The sequence below is a fragment of the Xyrauchen texanus genome, chromosome 33, assembly GCF_025860055.1.
Source record: "Xyrauchen texanus isolate HMW12.3.18 chromosome 33, RBS_HiC_50CHRs, whole genome shotgun sequence".
NCBI classification, from domain to species: domain Eukaryota; kingdom Metazoa; phylum Chordata; class Actinopteri; order Cypriniformes; family Catostomidae; genus Xyrauchen; species Xyrauchen texanus.
In genome coordinates this window covers 23,519,077-23,535,693 of record NC_068308.1, presented here as the reverse complement: position 1 = coordinate 23,535,693, position 16,617 = coordinate 23,519,077, and the positions used below count along the sequence as shown (strand labels likewise).

The window sequence follows — 16,617 nt, the reverse complement described above, 5'->3', positions numbered from 1 at the left end:
GATAACAGTGTGCCGCCTCAATTAAATAAAACTCTTTTTTTTCGATTCAGGTTCCATATACTTACATTGATTTGGTGAACACGTGTTAAAACCTGATACTGTCACTAAGAAATCCGGCATTTCTGTAAAGAACATCTATAAATGAGTGCATGTTAATGAGAGAGACTTGAATGCTTTACCTCATCCATGCCATGCATGATTAAAATGAAAATGGTCTTTTTTGTTCTTTTTGATCAACAACTGAGTGTGAAGTACAAAAAAGTTATTAAAATAGATACTAAAATGACAAATGGGTTGCGTATATAGTGTCTTTGGACAGACATTACACGGAAAAACTTTTACGCTCATCACGCAGCAAAAGATCACACTGCAGAATACTCCACCACTATACTACACAATTACTGGTGAGTGAAATGTAAACATTTACCAGTTAGTAGCCAAGTACATCTATTTTAAGTTGCATAGTGCAAAATTTGGTTGCAAATGAGAGTGATTTCCTCTCATTGTAGTGGAGGGCTGCAAATTAAGTAAAAGTACGATCTTGGATTATTAAAATTGATAGAGATTATTTAAAAGAAGATCACAAAGCGTCAGAAAATCTATATTTTTAACCACCCCTTTTAGGCATGTGCATGAGTAGTCGAATATTCATTCTGCAATAATTATTCCAATAGTAAAAATACTATTAGAATTTCGCAAAGTTTTGCTTCGCTGGCCATATATACAGTGAGATGCATGTTAAATCCTGAACACACCAACTAAAACTGGCAGTTATAACAGAATGCACTGGGTGGTGCTGTTGAGTGTGGACACAAGTTGAACTCATTTGTTGAGCAAACGTTTCAGCCAGTATGTTTAGATGGACCCCAAAAAAGCCGATTATTGTGAAAATGTGGCTTACTGTGAGAAAGCCAGCTTCCTGTTTAAATGTACTGGCTAAGCGGTGTACACTTTACTCTTGTATATGTGCAGTGCATCAGAAAGCAGCATACCCATTGCAACGTAATCCCCGCAACACTTCTGTAAACAACAAACATGGCATCGGAGAAAGACTATGCTAGCTGAGGTAAGGGACATTCCATCATTTAAACTGGCATGTATAAATGAGTAGTTTACGGAGCACATGTATATGCTTGTTTTTCTCAACAAAAACATGATACAATACAAACATAACTATTATATTGTTTTAATTATAATTATAAGCTTGTTTTTTTTTTTTTTTTATCGTGACGCAACCTTTATGACAAAAGTTTTTTGTTAAATGTCTCATTAATACCTTCATTAAAATAGAATATTCGTTTTTTGTTAGTTTAAATATTCTAATACCAAATTATTAATGAATGCCCATCCTTAACCCTTCCCCTGAAATCCGAACTCAAGTGGTTTTATGACCAGATGTAAATGGTGATGAGCCTTGTCCATCCACTTGTGATCGGATCAACAAAAACGCAAAATCGAGGCGTAAACAGGGCCTGAGAGACAACTTGAACCTTATAGGACAAGAGCTTCTGTCTAGTACAAATCCTGAACCAAATTATCTCAATTTAATGGCTAGTGATGCACCAATCAGGAAATTTGAGGCAGATACCGATCACTTATTTTTTAACACTAAAAGAAAAATGGGCATCAGCTGTTCTTAAAGTGCCCTTTGCAACATTTTTGCAAGTTATACTCTGCAGCTATATGTAGCCATAAAATGGCGAGTAGACACACCAATGTATAAATCTATAGATTCATCACTGGTTATATTTAGAATATATTTATACATTTCCAAGACAGGTTGCATATTCACTGAGGGTGACAATTCATAGGCACACAGTGGATAAAAATCTGCCTAGTTTACTTAAATTGTGGCAAACTGACCTTTCTGAACAGCTGACCTGTACAGTATACAAAACAGCCCTGATGTGGCTTTTTAGCTAAACATGCTTTAAGTCAACAAACACTTTGCTTTAAGTCCACAAGTCTAAAGTATATTATGCAAACAACAACTGATAATAAAAGCCCTCAAGCTGAATAGTTTAGAAATCAGCACTTACTGAGTACACAACGTGGGTCCAAAGGAATAACTGCTGATGAGCAACTGATTCATCCTAAACCCTTTAAGTGAAACATGTTCAAACAAAAACAACACTTTGTCAAGGATCAAGATGAAGTGTTGAAAATAGTCAAATAGCCAACTTCTTCCGCAGAATATAAGAATAGTTCATGCAAAAATTAAAATTCTGCCATTATTTACTCATTTGCTTGTTCAAAACATGTATTATGTTCTTCCGAGGAGCACAAAAGATGTTGGGCTGAATTCTTGGCTCAGACAAAATTCACTTTCATTGCATCTTTTATTCCATACACCTGCCCAACATCTCTTTTCATATTCAATAAAGAAATAAAGTAACACAGGTTTGGAATAACCAAAGTAGTAATAGTCTAAATAATAACTATGTTTTTTTGGGGTGAACAGTCACTTTAATTAGATGTAGCGTGAGAACATGTACATAGAGTGTCAAACATTTTTTGCACACTGGCATCACTAAGCAACTCCAGTGCTGCCCTCTAAACAAGGAGATTAGCTTCATTCGGTGACCTAGCTGCAAACTTGCCATCTTCTTGAGACATGAAATGACCTTCATATATTTCCGTTTCAGCTCTACTTGATAACAGGTTTGAGCTTAACCTCTGGTATATATAGTCAGCTAGTGATAGGATTCAGTCTAAACCACTCAGCTTTCTGTTTCAATATGATGAACAATGATATGTTGGCAACTAAAAAGATGGCCTGTCGCGATGATTAAATAATCGTCTGATTGCGGTTATTTGATCTAGGGCTTTTTGATAATCATGTATTTCTTCGATTAATAGGATAACTACATTTCCTGCATTTTATTAAACTGTTATTTTTTTTAAGAAACAGAAATGATAAAGGGCGTAAGGATTTGGCTTGGTTTACTGAATGATTCAATGATGGTTGATGATGGTTTACTAACTATTCAACAAATACTGAATAGTTAGGTTTGATTTTTATTATTACTTTCAGGATATATGAAAAACACTCCCTTTATTAAAGAGTAATATGATCCATCAGGGATGGAGGGAGACAAAAAAATTTAAATCAGCCCAGCAGATGGCAATGGTGACACCAGAATAGAAATATTTATAATTCTGCCCAGCTGAAAAATACATAACTATGTTAGAAACATAAGCTTGTACAATGTCACTAATTACATACACCAAGTATTTAAATGGAATATTGTAAGTTTTAAAACCATGTTGTCATTGATCACTGGTTTCTAAAGTATTATTTTCAAAAAATAAATTAAGGGTAGTTTGCTTTGCTTATCCAGTAAAAATAATATTTACCATAATATAATTGTACTTGTGAAATCAGACATTACTTTTGGCACTCAGGATTATCAAATATCAAGACCCTTAATATTATTACACATTATATTCAGTAGGGATGCACAGAAATGAAAATTCTGGGCGAAAAACAAAAATCCAGGATGCACTTGGCCGAAAACTGAAACAGAACTTTTTCCTATTTAAAAATAAATAAATACATAAAATGTTGTGTATAATTGTATTAATTTTATACTTTTTCATTAATTTCATGAATTTAATGAATCTGAATTGAAAAACTACAAACCAATAAAATAAATCACACTTTTATTGAAAGTAACACACCAAAATTGGACAAAAAAATATATTAAAACTATATTAAATATTATTCTTCTTTCAGTTCTGTAAAAATCTAATTTTACAGATTTTATTAACAATTATCCAAATAATGTAAAGCTTTAGAAAACTATTAAATGCAAAACAAGAGTCAAGTAATAAACTTAGCTAGCATCTTTCAAAAAGTTTAAATATGCAACAGTAATTTTAATTAAAACAAAAAAGGCAGAACACAGTGGTGGCTCAGTGGTTGAGGCTCAGGGTTACTGACCAGAAGGTTGAGGGTTCAAGCCCCAGCACCACCAAGATCCCACTGTTGGGCCCTTGAGCAAGGCCCTTAACCCTATCTGCTCCAGGGGGATTGTCCCTGTAATAAGTGCACTGTAAGTCGCTTTGGATAAAAGCGTCTGTCAAATGCATAAATGTAAAATGTAAATGTATATATATATATATATATATAAACGTGTACATGTAAACGTATGTACACTTTAAGTGAACATTATTGTGCAAAACAGCAGTAATTGAACTAAATCCAACCTCAACTGTAAACGACAGATGTATCCTCAAGTGAAGAACAAGTGTAATGTAACTGCTATACACATCATATTGGACCGCTTTCTATTTAAGTACAAGTGACAGGTTTCTCTTCAAGAACAAAAGTTGCTAAACGTTCTGACAGTCTCTCCTGTCTGAAAGCTCATCAAGAACATGAGATGCTGCACTGAACAGTCTCTCACTCTCTGTGCTGGTGCTTGGGCAGATAAATACCTGTGCGCAATCCGCGCAAGCAAAGGAAAGTGGTCTTTGTTTATGCGTCTGTAGTCAAGGGGATTGTCGCTTCTGGCGTAGTTCAGCTAGATACGTCTCAAGTTGTGGTACTGCTGTGGATCGGGGCGCTTTCCTGTAGAATCTCTTGCTGTACTCTGTGTGTATATATATATATATATCTTGAAATTTCTGCTGAACAAACACTGCAGATCTCAAATGTGATGTCCTTATCTGAAACTTTGAAGAATTTCCACACCGCTGGTATGATCGGCCTTTGTTGGGTAGCGCCGTGATAAGGGCTAGATCGATCCAGACTGAAATCAGAGCACTGAGGGGCGAGGCGATGAGGTATATATTTTCGGCTCATATTTTCGGCCCATATTTTCGGCGGCCGAAATTTTGGTGCATCCCTAATATTCAGTATTATAAGGTAAGCATCGTACAATCATCTGCCAACGCATTGCAGATTCACTTTGTGCTAAAAAGTCTCATCCTGGTGCTCATTGTATTACATGCGCTTACAAGTAAAACAATCTAAAACATTTCAAAAACTGGCACAAATGACCATGACATCCATGAAAGCTGCACGACTGATTACATTGAATCTGAAAGCGTGGTATGATGTTGCACAAGTTTAATCAAAATTATGGCGCTCCCTTTCTCCATTGCAATCTCCATTGCACTAATCGATAATAAAATTAGTTGCCGATGATTTTCATTATCGATAATTATAAATTAGTTTTTGCAGCCTTAATTTGATCCAACCACGGTTATTTTAGATAGACACGTTTATTGTGCACTTCAAATTCTAATCACATATTAATTCACAAATAAGGGAACTTTAAGCAAATACATAAATGGCATCAACTTTGAGTGACATTCATTTAAACTCCAAGCATGTCAACCAGATCAGCTCCTGTCCGGAAAAGCATGTAAATTGCTTCAAGCATTCTGATGAGTGGACCATCAGCAGAGACTCGTGCCAAACTTAGACGAAAAAACAAAACAAACAAATATACATTTTGATAGTGAACGCAAAGCGCTCTGGTTTCACTTTAAACAAACCTGTAATTGCAAATGTTCCTGGTCATAACAGGTTCATCCATGCAATGATACGGAGGAGAAGATGCACACTTTATTTCTGCAGAGTGATACAATTATTAAACAAAATCTCAAAGGTTTTGCTTCATGATAAATAAGGGCTTGTGGGTTTAATTAAAGAGCATTAAAATCACTTGTGAAAGTAAAGAAATTAGGACAGGTATATTTGACTATTGCATAATATAATAATAAATATAAAATGTAATTTTTTATTTAAAATAAATAAAGATTATTTGTTTGGCAATAAATTTTCAGCTAACAGATTATACATAATAATGTCTTCTGACATGTTGAGAAATGCAGTACAAATCATCATGGTCAGAGCATTTTTAGCATGTGGCAGAGGAAAAGTCTTACATTTGTGGCCTGATTGACACATACAGTTAAAGTCAGAAGTTTACATACACGTTAGCAATATATTTAAACATTTCCTGACATTTATTCATAAAAAACACTGTGTATGTAAACTTCTGACTTCAACTGTAGATGTTGGCGAAGAAGAGCTATTATCTAGGTTTTTAATTCCAAATTTTGCAACAAAAAAATCTAAATCAAATGACATTTAAAAGTGATTCCTTCAGATATTAAACTTTAAAAGTACATCTAGTAGTCTTCAAGTAAATGCCCCTAAAAATACTATGCTAGAGTACCCAGATGATAACTTTGTAACATTTCAGGTCATTCTCTTAGCTAAAGGAAGATCTGATGCATCAACAAGGCACCAAAACAAAAGAAGAGCAACAGGGCCCTTTATGGAGAGAGAGCTATATCTGTCTAGCTATCCTCAGCTGAGTAAACATGAAGTTTGGAGGACGGCAACCTACCCCTCTTCTCTATCACTCACACCATATGTGGCCTACGTTCTTTTGGAGGCATGATGAAAGACGCTCTGTTGGGTTCCTCTCCCCATGCACACATGTACAGTGCAGAGCTCCCACTTCCACAGTACACATTATCCACCCCCTCAGAGAAACACTGTAACTCCTATACTGTACTCAGTATCACAGTTGGAACCGCAAACTCTCGACATCTTTCCCCCTGAAACTGTTGTCACTGGCCAGTCATTCTTATAAAAACCGCAGGGTGAAACCTGAGGCACAGGCCACTGCTGCAAAAACGCAGCTAAAATACATTGCATCAGTTTAAGGAGGAAGTGGATTTTGGCAGGCTTACACAACTACGGGTGAGCTGATAGTCTGCATGCAATAAATGAGGTCTTGTGAGGGGAGGGAAAACCCATACAATCTCAAAATAAATCTTGCATCTTAAGATTATTTTCCTTAGATTGGGGCACACATACAAGGCCTTAGAACTCTCACCACTACTTATCAGCAAAACAGGGTATCTGCAAGTTTAAAATACACAATTTTTTCCACATATATGGGTCAATGACATGGCGCAAATTTGTTTTGTACAGATCTACTAAACTATCAAAAATACATTACAAATGCAATTCACACAAAACAATTAACAATTTTACTTAAATACACATCTACTTTTATGAACATGTTTTCAATTACTGAGTTCTAAGAAATTTTGAAATGTTTCTATTGCTTAAAGTAAAAAATGTAGTGGTGTAAAATATATTTTATTTGGTTATATTCATGATATTTTACTTGACTTAAATATTCATGATATTTTATAGATATTTACCTTAAATTACTATTGATGATTAGGCCAAGTTGATTATCCTCATGTATTCAAGGAAAGTTTTTTTAATACCTTTTAATTAGTGATCGACCGATATCCAGAGAGCAGGGTGGCCGACAGGCCGATACAAAGTGGCTATAACACACAATTTAATATTGCAAATAACAAACATAAAATTGCTAAAAAATGTATACACTTTTATCACAATATTTACTCCATTTCACACTAAACTAACTTTATTGCAAAAAAAATTTGTATTTTTAAAATGGTAGATGGCAGTTTCTTCTGATTTTGGTTTAGTCATCAAATTTAAGTAATTTATTTGCACATGAAGAAATTGATAATATATTAGGGAGAAGGAAATAACAGTACACACAGTAGTCCAGCAACCATGGAAGGCATGTCCACGTTAGCAAACACATTTTCTCAAAAAAATCTAAACCAATTGTACATACAGTGCATAGTGAATAAGACATTTACTTATAGCACATGTGATTACGCTTTTACTTTGAAGTTGCACTCACATGCTCAAGTGGATCGCCTGCTTGGATTGTCATGGGATGCGTCTGAAACCAGGAAAATGCTGCCTTCAGAGGCTGTTCACAGAGGTAGGATGAAAATAAGGTGCTTTTCAAACTGTTCGGTGACCAGTTTCCCTAAGTTCCATTAATTCAAAACAGCTGTCAGTTAAACCATTAACCTATTAGGCAGCAAGCAACTGCCTACATTGTCGGATGTCGGATATCGGATTAATCTGCCCATTACAAATTGCAATGCTCAGAATCTACCATGTGTGATCTTTGCAAATGACTATAAAATGAAATAAGACGTATGACTACAGTTTTTAAAATAAATATACTAGTTAAAAAAAATAAATAATAATAATTATTAGTTTTTCTTTCTGTGACGGGGTGGGCCAGACGGAGGCTAGAAGAGTCCAAACTGAATCAAATCCCAGAAGCAGACAGTGAAACTAAAATACCAAAAATAACCAGAAAAGAAATATAAATATTTGGTGCATAACGCAAGACTTTTAACAAAAAGTCAAACCCAAAATACACCAAGGACTCATATTTTGAAATATCTGTGCTTTAATATTTCCAGCTGCTCATTTGAACAGTAAATAAAATGTGCACACTTACATTCATCTACAAGGTATTACAATATAACCACTTTAACCTGTTGATACGCAATCGCCTGCACGCGGAAGTGACTCTGCTTACATTTAATATATAATTTACCATCTATAAATGTAATGAATGTTAACAAATTATACACCTTTTCAAAGGTCTAAGGGTTCAACATTGAAATCCATTCTCCGTTTCACGATAGCAATGATCCAGAAACAGCAATTTATTATTTGTGCCAGGAGTACAAATGAAAACATGCAATATCAAAACGGGACTTCATAATTTTATGAAAACACGATCGCCAGATGAATCCAGTTCGCCACACTTTGGTCAATTGTCCATGGCAAGCGTTCATTGAAAAACATCTAATACCACTTTTTGACCATAAAAGTGATAAATCTGAGAAATATTGATATATTCTCCAATGTTTACTCGCCTGAAAGAATTACCCTTCATCATCGTCCTTCAACAATCTATGCAATCTGAGCAGCATTAATGTTGTAAAACTGTATATTATCTTCTATATTAGAGTCTCATAAACAAAATGAGCCGGTCTCCAAAGTCTATTTTTAAAAATGGGGCGTAGTTTTATTCATAATAGCCAAGCAGTGCAGTCAGATTTTGTCATCTTGAAAGGTGGAGCTTTAATTTTACTCTACCCAGTGATTTTACAGAGAAAAAAGCTTGCAGGAACCTTAGAGTTGTGGCTTTGAGAACATTGTATTTCTGGGTTGTCTTGGTACTTTCATTATAGTTTTTTTAGACTATAAAAACATGTTCAGCACAAATTATTTCCATTACTATAAACTTCAGCTTCTCTAACTTTAAAAAATAACAACATATTAATTCTGAAACTTGGGAATTAAAGCCCAAAGTGTCTTCTTTCAAAAGATACTACAACTGTGTCCATCCTCTAAAGGGTCCAGTAAAAACAACCATTTAAGTTCAGGTATGTCATTTTCATGGTATGTGCTCAAAAGGGGATGCGTATCAACAGGTTAAAGTAAAACCTGTCATAAAATCGCTCATCATAAATGTACGGTATTCATTGATAGCAAAAATGCTAAATGCAAAAAAGTGAATGCAGACGATATGTTTATTCAATTAAATAGCCTTTTAAAGTTTAGGCAGTATTGCAATTCTGGTCTTTATGTTCCCAAGACCTCTTTACATGATAATTAGGACATTGTTACCAATTAAGATATTTAAGACTTAAAACCTTACATTTTAGACATTTAAACTGAATTTCTCACTGGTCTTCTGCAGGAGCAGCAGTTTAGATCACAACGTATATGGAGGACCACAAACATGCAATACTGAGCCCTGCTGATATTGCAGCAAGGCCACACGTATACTAGTGCATGTTGAATACATTTGAAACAAGGCCCGATGCAACTGTGCACCTGTGATTCAGAAACATTCACGTGACATTTTTATCCCAAAAGAGGAAACCTTTTTCTTTGCAATTTCATCATTAAATTTGTTTTGTTTTATGTTTATAGTTTGCATAGACCTCAGTAGAGTTAGAAAGACTTAAGATCAGTGTTTTTTTAAACTATGGGTCGAATAGCCACACATGTTGGATTGCAACATATTTTTTACAAATGTAAAATTATTTCCTTTGTAAATGTATTTTCTTAAAGCAAATGTGCTCTGTTCAGTTCACTCTTCCACAATGCTGCGCTGGCCGAAACTGTCTTTCAGCTGTTTACTTACAACATCAGAACAAGCAAAAAGCAGTTTTTCAACATTTGAAATTAATTATTAAGATGGTTAAATATGTACACTACCAGTATTGTTTAGGGTCAATTACTAATTCTTTATTATTTTTATATTTCATATTTAAGGATAATAGTAAAGTCATCAAAACTATGGAAGAACAGAAATGGAACTGGGAATTGTGTTGTGATTAAAAAAAATCTAGAGTTAATTTTAAACTGTTATATTTTAGCATCATCAAAGTAGTCACCCTTTACCTAGAATTTGCAGAAATGTACTCAACATTTTCTAAACTCGACCATCTTGAGGTATCACCCTGGGATGCTTTTTAAACCGTATTGAAGGAGTTCCCATTTATGTTGGGCACTTATTGGCTGCTTTTCTTTATTATTTGGTCCAAGTCATCCATATCAAAATCTTTTTAAATAAAATTTTAGTTTTGTAATTAAATAAACTAATATGTTGGCACAATTATATTTATGTCTACAAAACTAACTTCAAATCAAAAAGTTTTTAAAATCATGCAAAACATTTCAGTGAAGTGACCCCAAACTTTTGAACGGCAGTGTGTGCATCAATATAAACAAAAAAGTGAGTACTGTCTATCACAGTGGGATAAGAGAGTTGTTTACAAACCATTGCTCTGTACTGTTGTATCATAAATTTAATTCCTAAATTAATTGAAAGACTGTATGATGACTAATGGTCAGTTTAACACTAATTTAAATATCCTGTATTTTCTGTTGAAACTATTATTCACAAAATAATTAACCATTTACCACAGGAACCATAGTTTGACAAAATAGCATAGTTACTGCAATTATTGTTACCAAACTTACTATAAAATTTGAAATTCATATGGTGTCAACTTCAGTAAAAAGCTTTCAGAATCTTTCAATCTTTTCCTGACTTAGTTGCCATCAGTTTTACAGTATATATTATTTTTAAATATTGTTTATTTTATTAACTGTAGTAGCTATGGTGTAATTGCAGAAACTATGGTTGCCATGGTACGTTTGTAGGGGTTGCAAAATATGATGCTGTCCAGTTCAAACTCGATGTAATAGAGTGCGTTTCAAATTGTAATTCTTTATTTCAAAAATGTGAGTATGCATGTTCAAATGTTTACTTTCAGTTTAAAAATCAGTCTGTGAAAGAATAAAGATTTCTGTAAGAATCTGTCATCACAATTTTATGTATTTTTTTGTCATAAAAAAACGTAAGTGTCGGTGGTCCCAGGTAAACACAAAATGTCATATTTGGGTCACCTGCTTCAGACTATTGACATAAGCCTGGTTTACATTGCAGCTTATTTTGGCCAAAAACCACACACCAAGATAGGAAGATGCAATATAAAACCAGGGATGGGACGATATATCGAATTTGGATATATCACAAACTAAAACAATTACGAATCAAATCGTGGCATAACTCGATATTTTGGAATTTGCAACATCGTTTTCGGTCCATGTGATCATAAATAGAATGACACGTCAAACATCATAATCTCTCTATAGCTTGATTTTACCACTACTTTGTGAACAGGGTTCACACAAGGTCCTTTAACTTCTTAGTGTTTGAGTTTAGCTTTTAGGAATGTAAGTAATGTAAAAGTACCTGGAAAATCACCTTGTTTGATAAAAAGTGGTCGAGATTAAAGCCGATTGATTCCTCCATGTAATGGGTGTTCAGCAAAGATGAGGCAGACTCCACTTTCATTGAATAATGTGTCTTGATATCTTTTCTGTTCTTTAGAGTCAGATAAAAAGTTAAAAAAAAATATATATATATATATATATATATATATATATATATATATATATATATATATATATATATATATATATATATTTTAATCTCACACAGCATGGATGCACTAAAGACACTGACAGATTCTTGATGTTTGCTGAACCAGAACAGTGAACAGATCCACGTGGAACCTTCAAGTAACAGTAACACTTAAACAAATGAATGTAAACTTAATGGAATTACTTGCACATTGGACACATTATTTCAAACAGAGACAGCTCATCTCATTATATACAATTTTACTATATAATATTCATTAATATAATGTAGAATTTTTTTATTTTTAAAAAGTAAAATTTTTATTATAATGATAACAAACACATGATTAAAATGATCAAATATACACTTACACAATTTTTTCAGGACATGTTCAATTCTATTGCTTGTTCTGCACCTGATCAGCCTGTACCCCACTATTTTTGAAAGCTTATTTGTTTGTGATCTTATACAGAAACTATTATCTATTTAAACTTTGAGCATTTAAAGTGTACTAAACTTTATTTTGATGAGAAGTTATGAGCATTTTGTTCTAACATTTTTTTTCAGAAAGATAAAATTATGTAAACTTTTGTCATTTATGGCGTTACATCGAATTGAGGTTATCTAGAATCGTGAGCCTTATATCGTATATCGAACTGAATCGTGAGATAACCATTTTGTCCCATCCCTAAAAACCACCAATGTTTAACAGTGGGCAAATCTGAAATTGTAAAAATAACAGACAAATATAGAAAATCACAAACTTTGTAATTTCTGGTATCCATTTATTTTTCGGAAGTGCTAATAAGCAATCTGGTAAACAAAATGTAGATTAGTGTATAATAAAAATTCTAATATTCAATGTAATAATAAAAATATTAACAGTAATATAGAAATGGCTTCTTTCCACTGATGATTTGCTATGGAAATACGGTAAATTTAGTTTTTTCATTATATGCTACAGAATTTGTGTAATTCATTAAAATGCTCTAATCACTCCGCATATTAATATTAGCATTTAGCATCTACTTTGTGCATGACACAAGCAATTTTTCTAACAATTGTTTGCAGACAGTTTGTTTCACTTTTAATTGACTATCACAAATCCAGTGGGTCAAACGTCTACATACACCAAGTTAACTGTGCCTTTAAGCAGCTTGGAAAACTCCAGAAAATTATGTCATGCCTTTAGCCAATTAGCTTCTGATAGGAGGTGTACTGAATTGGGGGTGTACCTGTGGATGTAATTTAAGGCATACCTTCAAACTCTGTGCCTCTTTACTTGACATCATGGGAATATCAAAAGAAATCAGCCAAGACCTCAGAAAAAAAAGGACCTCCACAAGTCTGGTTCAACCTTGGGAGCAATTTCCAAATGCCTGTAGGTATCACGTTCATCTGTACAAACAATAGTACGCAAGTATAAACACCATGGGACCACACAGCCATCATACTGGGCAGATTGCTGGAGGAAACTGGTAGACAAGTATCTATATCCACAGTAAAACAAGTATTATACCGACATAACTATTCAACATAGTTGAAAGGCTGCTCACCAAGGAAGAACCCACTGCTCTAAAACTGCCATAAAAAAGCCAGACTACAGTTTGCAAGTGCACATGGGGACAAATATATTTTTGGAGATATGCCTCTGGTCTAATGAAATAAAAATGTAACCGTTTGGCCATATTGACCACTGTTATGTTTGGAGGAAAAAGGGTGAGGCTTGCAAGCCGTAGAACACCATCCCAATCATGAAGAATGGGGGTGGCAGCATCATGTTGTGGAGGTGCTTTGCTGCAGGAGGGACTGGTGCACTTAACAAAATAGATGGCACCATGAGGAAGGAAAATTTTGTGGATATATGGAAAGCAACATCTCAAGACATCAGCCAGGAAGTTAAAGCTTGGTCGCAAATGAGTCTTCCAAATGGACAATGACACCAAGCATACCTCCAAATTTATGGCAAAATGGCTTAAGGACAACAAAGTCAAGGTTTTGGAGTGGCCATCACAAAGCACTGATATCAAAAACAAAAACGGGTATCAAATCTGCCCATACTCAAAGAGCAGGTTTCAGAATTGGTATTGATAAATATGCATCAAGTGTGTGCAATATCAGACGGTCTGTGGGTGGTCCGTGGGTGTGCCATCTGAGGGTCAGACTATTCAAAGATTGATGCCCAGCCTCTTCTAAACCACACATACCAGCTCAATCCCCAGCTTTACAAAAACCTGGCAGAAACCAGCAACAGATTAAAATACATAACGCTTCTTTGCTGTATGGTTAAAACAATTAAGACTTCTTTTCTAGTTCCTTACCGCTCTAAAATGTTCCTGAAATGACTCCGCATAGGGAAAGTGACCCAAAGCAAGTGGGTGCAGAGTAATCAGATACATCGGCTTTACGGATTAAAGGTGCACTCAGTGATTCCGAGGAAACGCGGTTGATATTCAAACTCAACTGCCAAAACAAACACATCCCTCCCTTCAGTGCTTCTTTGGAAGCTCTGCCCCACAATCAACACAATCATCCAAGCTATACTTCAGACTAAACTACACCAGCTCTGTTCCCACATCTATCTGTCAGTGGATTACCAGCTTTCTGACAGACAGGCAGCAGCTTGTGAGAAAGGGGAAATTCCCTTCCAGCACCTGTACAATCAAACTGGTGCCCCCAGGGATGCGTGCTCTGCCCACTACTCTTCTTCGTCTACACCAATAACCCCTCTGTCAAGCTCCTGAAGTTAGCAGATGACACCACTGTCATCGGCCTCATCCGAGATGACGATGACTCTACATACAGAAGGGAGGATAAACAGCTGGCTGTCTGGTGCTGTCAAAACAACCTTGAGCTGACCACGCTAAAAACGGTGGAGATGATTGTGGACTTTAGGAGGAACACCACAAGATTGAATTGAAGAAATGAATACTGCAAGAGTTAGATTAACAAAGGTGCGAAGGGACTTCAACATTTCTAAATTGCACAAATAATAAATACATTTACATATTTGTCTCTGGCATGCTTTTGCTCGCATGTAAACGATTACTCCTCCGTGTGTCAATGATGCCGAGATCTACTTTTATAATCACTGAGAAGGTTTACCTGCAAAATAAGTAGCACCAAACATCACAAGCAGCCTCAAGAATGGACAGAGTAGCCGTATAACACTTTTCCTTGAGCAGAATATTGCACTACAGATCGCCAAGTTTGTTCAAAGGGGAACGCAAGATAGAAATTGCACTCGTGTATGGTTGCCAGATTGCACAAAATAAGTATTACATTAGCCGTAATAGTTCCAATTTGCGCAAGTATAAATCTCAAACTGGGGTTGTTGCATCTCTTATCTGGCAACCATGAGAATGGTAAATCCTTGTGGAGACTCGTTATGTCCCAATGCAAGTTAACTAAAATAACCAATGAAAAATAAAAACGCTTTTACGATAAATGAGCCGCGGGCCACATTAAACCTTGTGGAGGGCCTGATCCAGCCCGCGAGCTGTAAATTGCCCATGTCTGCTTTAGATGTTTGCGAGATTATCATTAAATCTGCCTCAGCCGCCCAAATATCTTCAATGGGAGAACCATGGCATTGCTCTTTCTCTGTTGTCCACGACCCAGTCTGAATAAACCAGTTGAGAAACACTGCTTTAACTCACACACACACACACTCACGTCAGACCCCCTTGCCTCGCTTCTCTGACATTTTCTCCGCTGCATTTGTGTGTGACGCAAGTTGACGAGTCTGACAGGCAGACGAGGAGGAAAGGAGATGCGCATGAGAGATTCTCCAACCGGTTGCATTTTTTTCTCAATACCGTAGATAAGCAAATGTACATGGTATGATACCATGAAACCGGTATACCGCTACAACCCTAGTGGCAGCAGTGGAGTCATTCAGGTTACTGGGCACTACCTCACAGGACCTGAAGTGGGAGACCCACATTGACTCCATTGTGAAAAAGGCCCAGCAGAGGTTGTACTTCCTTCACCAGTTGAGGAAGTTCATCCTGCCACAGGCACTGCTGATACAGTTCTACTCAGCAGTTATTGAGTCTGTCCCATGCACTACAATAACTGCCTGGTTTGATTCAGCTACAAAATCAGATATCACAAAACTAAAAGGAAAATTCAGACTGCTGAGAAGATTATTGGTTAACCCTGCTCTCCCTTCAAGAACTATACACTTCCAGAGTGAGGAAAAGGGCTGGAAAAATCACTAAGCATCTTCAAAGTCAGTGCTCTACGCTAACTTTTTTCCCAAGGAGTACGTGCGCTCCTAAATGAGAAAATTTAGGAGCAAACAAAGAAATTTAGGAGCACAGTGAAAATTAAATACAGAGTTTATTAACAAACAATTTATTACATACATATTTATACTGCGTGTATGAGTGTATGATGCGTGTACTAAGGGACACACATCTGTAGAACAGCACATACCTCCCAAATCACACATTGAACCCATGCCTACTAAAATCAAAGGATATCTGTTGTCCAGCTGCTTTTGTATGTTGACCGTTTGGCATACTTAGAGGTCAGCCAGCGATCTCTCATTATGTCAGCAATTTGACCGATCATCTCCACACATTGTCGTATGTGGGATTCATGTAAACTCAGTTTTTGTGGTAGAGTCTGATAAGTGGCCCAAATTTGATGAAATGTTCTTCTTCTTTCACTATGAAGTATGCAATGTTTATCTTTATTTTCAGCTGCTTCCACTTCTCCTCCTCAGACTGCAGCACTTGCCTCCTCAAGGCTGCTGACACCGAGCTTGATGGTTTCTCCAGTC

At 35.7% G+C, this 16,617-nt stretch overlaps 1 protein-coding gene across 3 annotated transcripts in view; it reads right to left on the bottom strand.

Moving 5' to 3' along the window:
• Positions 1 to 16,617, bottom strand: part of LOC127626781 (protein phosphatase 1B-like) — a 67,256-nt gene that overhangs the window by 17,092 nt on the left and 33,547 nt on the right. The window lies entirely within an intron of this gene.